Genomic DNA, 7040 nt, shown 5'->3' with positions numbered 1-7040 from the left:
CCATCACGAGTTGGTTGATTGTTATGGATTGTTTCACAAATGATATCGGATATGTTCCTTACGTCGTAACTACAATCCCCTTCCCTTTCATGAATGTGACCTACATCGAACAAAAAATAATTCTAACAAAGACCCAAACAAAAACGTACATGTAAATAAAAATAAATATAAAACTATATCTTTCATGCGTCCACCTGTTTTTTTTTTATTGTCATATATCTTTCCATGTCATTTTTGATATTTTCCTTTGATATTTTTGATATTTTCCTTTGCTACTATTAGTTACATGGTATGCTAATGATCTAATACGATATATATGGGGTCAGTAAATTCCATACGGGGTGAGGGCGAAGCTTGAATCGCTATATGGAATTTACTGTCCCCAGAGATATCGTATTAGATCGCTAGCACACCGTGTAACGAATTTGTCTTACCGACTGTCTTCACATGTGATATTTAAACTATCGGCCTATCAAAGTGATTACGTTTTTAATACTTATTTTTAACATGTATAAGAACCTACTTCTGTTTGTCTATACAAAAAAAAAAAAAAAAAAACAAATGCCAACAATAACAACGTGTTAGGTTTAAATTTGTTTTATGAATGTATTTCAATCGTTTAATATCAGTTTCGTCGTCTGTTTGAACCTTTCAGATTTCTTTTTTGTTTTGAAAGGGAAGTAACTCCTTACTTACCCCATATGGTTGCTAACCCTATATGGTAGATAACCATGTAATGCTTAGGGCACCCTATACAAAATATATAGAGTCACCACGTGTAGTCCGTTAACCAATCATATCCCCTCTATAGGAGGTAAGATAATTATATTTATAGCAAGGATATACATACTGTAAACCAACTTATTTCCGTGGATACTTCATTTCACGTTTAGTCCTTTCTAGCCCATTGCGCGGCGATTTAATTACAAAGATACATTCCAAGTTTTACCAGTTCGCGACGATTTCTACTTGCGAAAGTCGCAAAATTAAATCTGTCTCGAAAATTAGTTGGTTTACAGTATATAATACAATAGATATGTTACATTTTACAGCAAGAATAATATTGATATGTACGATAGTGATATATGTTATCGAAATTTAGACTTATCCGGTTTCTACATTGAAATAGACACATTCTCAAGCACACCTTTTGTTTTACCAATTAACCTTGTTGCTTGATTTATTGTTGTTTTTTTAACGCCAAGTGCTGAAAAGTGCATGCATGTTTAGACTTGAATTATTAAATGCAAGTTCTACGAAATAGTTAGAATAGTTATCAAAGGTCATGAAGGTACCAGGATTATAATTTAATACGCCAGACGCGCATTTCGTCTATACAAAACTCATCAGTGATGCTCATATCAAAACAGTTAATAAGCCAAACAGGTACAAAGTTGGAGAGCATTGATGACCCAAAATTCCAAAACCGCTGTTCCAAATACGACTAAGGTAATCTACTCCTAGTTTCAGAAAATTCTTAGTTTTTCGAAAAATTCAAAGTTTTGTCGACAGGAAATTCATGAAAATGACAATAATTTAATGTAAACACTGAAGTGCTGACTACTGGGCTGGTCATACCCTCGGGAACGAAACGTTGATGAGGGTTTTGATATTCATAACCCTATCCGTCAAAGTATAATGAGGTTCATCTTACTCCATCTACAGTTTTATGTGAATTTTATTTTTACTGACGCTCTTCTGGCTTTAGGGTTGTCTGTCAATCTTAGAATGTAACCTGAATTATATTTCTCTATCTTCGTTTCTCTATACTCGTTCTAATTGAATTTCCTTTCTTAAAAGTATTTACCTGCAAGACAATCCTGTGAAACATTACTGATTCAATTGAACAAAAAAAAGCATATTAGAATAAGTGAACTTAACAGGATACAATGAATTCTTTCGTTGTTATTTTAATTCAATATCGTTACTACATCTACTGATGCACAACGCCTCTTAAATCTATCAAAATAAACACGGATGTAGTACAATTTAATATATCGAGTTGGTAAAAGAGCATATATAAAATCTGATGAATTGTGCATGTAGAAATCTGAAACCAATTAGAAAAAAACATCATCATCGTTGGTAAATGATATTCGTTTCGTTTTATCAACATTAATAAATTGCTTAGTCATACTTCTATAATGTTTTCTATTAAAAACACAGATCTACCTTCACCTACCCAATGTAAAGTTAAAAATATGGTGATAGATGATGCATGAACTAGTAAACACATTTATAAAATGGAGACAATAAGAGGTGCGTTGAAAATTATAATTCTAGGAAGCGTTTTTAGTCACGTAATCAGTAGTTGTTATCCAATTCTTGGACCAAGCGGAAATGTTGCGTGCGTTCTTTTAAAACCATCCTATAAGAAGTACCAATATGCAACATGTCAAACCAATGTATACATAAAGTTGAATTCCAATTATCATCACGTTTGTCGCACGATGGCAGATGGAACACCACCACTTTATTGCTGGAACCAGTGTATGATAGAACTATATGAACTAGCGGAAGGACCTGTTTATAGTAATTGTGAGTGTAATTCTGGAGACTTGTTAACAAATAATCCAATGACTTCTTACATCAAATTACCAGGGAATTGTTACAGTCCGAACGGACGTGACTGTTCATGGTTCAACAAATGTTTGCGCGCGAAATATTTGTGTAGTGGGAATAATTTTAACGATATGATAGGCTTTGGTTTAGCCACATGCCATACTCAGGAGAAAATAAAAGACGGAAAAGGATGCAAATGGATTGCATCTGTTACTGCATGCCTATTTCTACTAATTTATGTACACATATACCATGTAAAAATATCTGATCATTCACTAAAAAAAATGGCAAAAGTATTTCAACTTTTGTCAAAAGATTTCTGCTCTTTTATTTTTAACAGCAATTAATTTTTCAGTGCTGTATACAGATTTTATTTTTATAGATTCTTCATAGGATCTTTGTGTTTCTTAAGTTTCAAATTTATGTCTTTAGATTATCAAGACAATCCTCAATCATTAATTTAAAAAAAAATATTTGTCAATTGTAACAGGTAATGTGTGAATACAATGTCGGGAATTTCAACTTCCTTGCCAACAATGGGGCTCTTTAAAGGATAATGTCTTCATATGAACGGTTTAAAAAGTCAAAAACTTTTTTTTATTAGTCTCCTTACAAAGTATGTTTAGACATCTCTTGTCTTCTGAAAAACGATTGTTTTTATTGTTATGTTTTCGATACCAAACTTTGTAAAATTTAATCTGTAGGTGGTCGATATGGAAAAAGAACAGATAAAGATACCGAAAATATTCAAACATGATGAACGATGCAATAAATGAAACATAAAAAAAGTAAATAATAGACACAAAAATGGAAAGACAGTAGAAACAAAAGTTACGAATGAGGCAAATTGTTTAAAACAGATAAAGGTTATAATATAAAAAAAGATGAGGTATTATTGCCAATGATAAAACGCTCCACAAGACCGAAGGCACATACATTGACAACTATAGGTCACCGTATGGCCTTCAACAATGAGCAAAGCCCGTACAGAATAGACAGCTATAAAAGGCTCTGAAATGACATTGTAAAATAATTCAAACGAGAAAACTAACGCCCAAATTTATATACAAAGAATGAACGAAAAACAAATATGTAACACATAATCAAACGACAACCACTGAATAACAGGCTACTGATTTGTTACCAAAAACATAAAAATAAGGCGGGGTTAAACGTATTAGCGGAATCACAATCAAAGGTGTAAAAGAGGGACAAAAGATACCAGAGGATCCGTCAAACTCATAGATCGAAAATAAACATAAACAACTAAACGCTCAGCAAAACGAACCGCACAAACACTTTGGGTGATCTCAGGTGCTCCACACGGGTACACAGATCCTGTTCCATATGTTGCACCCGTCATGTTGATTATGTTATTACAAATATTCTTATTCGGTAAGTCACATTCATGAAAAAGGAAGTGGATTGTAGTTAGACGTTAGGAACATATCCGATATCATCTGTGAAATGATTATTCCATAACGGTCAACAATCTCGTGATTGTGTCAGTAAAATTTACGAGGGATGATTTCAACTACACCATTTGAAATTCTAGTTTTGATAGCTTTCTTGTGAGCAGCAACTTTCTATCAATGAAACCATAATAGGAAAGTCAAACACGGGGATAGTGTATCAATTCGGAGATATATACTCCGTATGCAGGCGCTGCTGGAATGTGCAACGGAAAACACATTTAAATGGAAAGTTCAATTTAAAACACATTTAATGTATATTGTTTACCTGTTTGTGTATTTATATATTATGATTTACGTATAACCTCACATTTGCATCGATGCCTATCATGTACACATATATTTACATACTGTTCCCAGATACATATAAAATAACAATAATAATAATATTGTTTTTCTTCAGAAAACACAGAAACTAAAAGCCACGAGGAACAGAAACACAGCCATGCTACTATTTTTGGTATAATAATCGCAGTGTTCGTAGGATCATGTGTTGCTGTTGTATGTGTCATCTGCTTAGTAATACGGGTACGACTCAGACCAAGTGACATTAGACATGTCATCCTAACGGAAGACTAGAAATAAACAATACATGAATTTTATTTGGATTTGTAACGTTGACTTTCACTACTTTTTAAAACATTGCTAACACATTTAGTATCATTGTTTAATAATGTGCATAGCTCGATTAGTAATTCATTTTTCAGGATTGTCTTGATAATCAAAATTAACGAAATATGAAATTCCATTGGATTATATTCTGTGAAGAATTTATAAAAAAATTCCTGGATCTTAGATTGATTAATATATTCATTTTCTTAGGTTAATTCTAATAACATTAATCGAGTGCTAACAACCATTTGAACAATTTGTGTGTGTGTGTTATGTTTTGGTGTAGGTGTGTGGGTTTTTGTGTAGAAATATTTTTTATAGACATTTAACAGTTTAATTTTTTCCCCTATAAAATGGAGAATGGAAATGGGGAATGTGTCAAAAAGACAACAACCCGACCAAGCTTAGCAAAATGACAAAATAGCATCGGTTTTCAACGTAGCAAAAAAAATCCAGCATCCGGAGTCGTGCTTCAGTTGACCCCTAAAAAATGTGTACTAGTTCAGTGATAATGGATGGCACGTCTTGCTATAGACCAAAATTTACCAAGGGATTTTTTTTTTAACCAAATATGAAATAAACAGCAATTACTGTCCTTACTTAGTTTTTCTATTTTTTTTACTAGGGACAATCTGTACTAAATCTTACGATAAAAGGAGCGAATTTTCGTTTCCGTTTGTTTACTTATACTCGCTTTACCATGATATAACTATTTTCAAATGTTAACCATGTTAATATATACCAACTCGCTCACTTTGTTCGTGTCTCTGGTGATGATTTTAATTTCAAGGAAGAAGAAGTTTGGCTGAATCGATATCATTCACATTTTTTGACGTTATTTGCATCAATACTATCGTTTTCATATCAAATATTATCAATTTAACGGTGTAAAAAAGTCTCTTAATATTGTGTTCATTGTTACTATTATGAATTCCTTATTAATAAAAAAGAAACATATACCTATACTTTCGTTTCTTTGAGTTATTAACACTTGTCCTGTCGATACTTATATTTAACCACTACACAAGGTAAAATATATGTCATTTGGTATCAGATTGATAGTTGCATCATTTACAATCAAGCCCTAATTTCCACACTGATGGCTAACAAATGATTAATTACAGTCGGTATTCTATATGCTTGGTTATACAAATTTTAAACACCGTAATTGAAGGGTTATAAAATGTTATATTTCAAAAGATAATTAAATTATGTGTTTTCAGAACGAATAAAAAGTAAAATAACAAAAATACTGATCTTCAAAAAAATTCAAAACGGAAAATCCCTAATCAAATGGCAAAGTCAAAAGCTCAAACACATCAAACGAATGGATGACAACTGTCATATTCTTGACATAAACAGGTAGATAAAACACTACTGTTGCAAATAAAAAAACCGATTAAATAAACAACGAGGATTGATTTATCCGAAGAAAGCAATGCAAGACAGGTCTTTTAAGCTTTTCAACTTTGTACTTGTTTGGCTTCCTTACTATTTTGATCTGACTATCACTGATGAGTTTTATGTAGACGAAACGCAAGGTCAATGTACGGCCTTCAATACGGAGCATTGGCTGATCACACCGAACAACAAGCTATAAAGGACCCCAAAATTACTACTGTAAAACCATTCAAACGGGAAAACCAACGGTCTAATTTAAGGGTTATTTAAACATTTTTAGAATTTACGTTATACAGCTAGATCGCAACAATGATTAAAACGTTGAATAAAATATAGTATGGAAATTAGGAAAGTGTCAATTCAACCCGACCATAGAGCAGACAACAGCCAAAGGGTCTTCGACGAAGCGAGAAACTCCTGCACCCCGAGGCGTCCTTCAGCTGGCCCCTAAACAAATATGTATACTAGTTCAGTGATAATGGACGTCATACTAAACTCCGAAGTATATGAATGCAGTCATGTCTTCCTCTTATTTGGATTTCGAAATAGTAGGTAACAATCGATATAGATAAATGTGCAAATTTCGAGAGAATTGTGCAATTCATGTTGAAAACGTTTTATTCTAATACAGAAAACGATGTGTTTCATGATATTTCATGATAATTTACACAATATGTAAATACAATATATTTGACACAGAATATCTTTAGATTATAATCGTAAATCATTACAATCTGAGTTTTCCTCTTTATAATCCTTCGTAGTACCTCTTTTCTTATCTGTAAAGTGTTTAAAGTCTGCGTCATATGTTTACATTTGCTGTTACAGTTTGAAAAGACATTAACACATTTGGAAGAGTGTGGAAAGCGGTTTTTGTATTCGGTTGAATAACTCTATGTAAGGGTTCTGTGCACTGTAACCCGGATTATGAACCAAGTGGGGTTTTCGACTGTGTACAGTTGGAAAAGTACGATAAACCACAGTATACAACAT

At 32.7% G+C, this 7040-nt stretch overlaps 1 long non-coding RNA gene across 1 annotated transcript; it reads left to right on the top strand.

Annotated features, from left to right (window-relative positions):
* The first annotated feature begins 2260 nt into the window (after nucleotides 1–2260).
* Nucleotides 2261–5609, top strand: LOC143076605 (uncharacterized). Its single transcript, XR_012978720.1, has 2 exons — nucleotides 2261–2538; nucleotides 4438–5609. It is a non-coding gene; the product is annotated as an uncharacterized LOC143076605 (long non-coding RNA).
* The last annotated feature ends 1431 nt before the right edge of the window (nucleotides 5610–7040 follow it).

This window comes from Mytilus galloprovincialis, chromosome 5, assembly GCF_965363235.1.
Source record: "Mytilus galloprovincialis chromosome 5, xbMytGall1.hap1.1, whole genome shotgun sequence".
NCBI classification, from domain to species: domain Eukaryota; kingdom Metazoa; phylum Mollusca; class Bivalvia; order Mytilida; family Mytilidae; genus Mytilus; species Mytilus galloprovincialis.
This window is presented reverse-complemented; position numbering and strand designations above follow the sequence as displayed.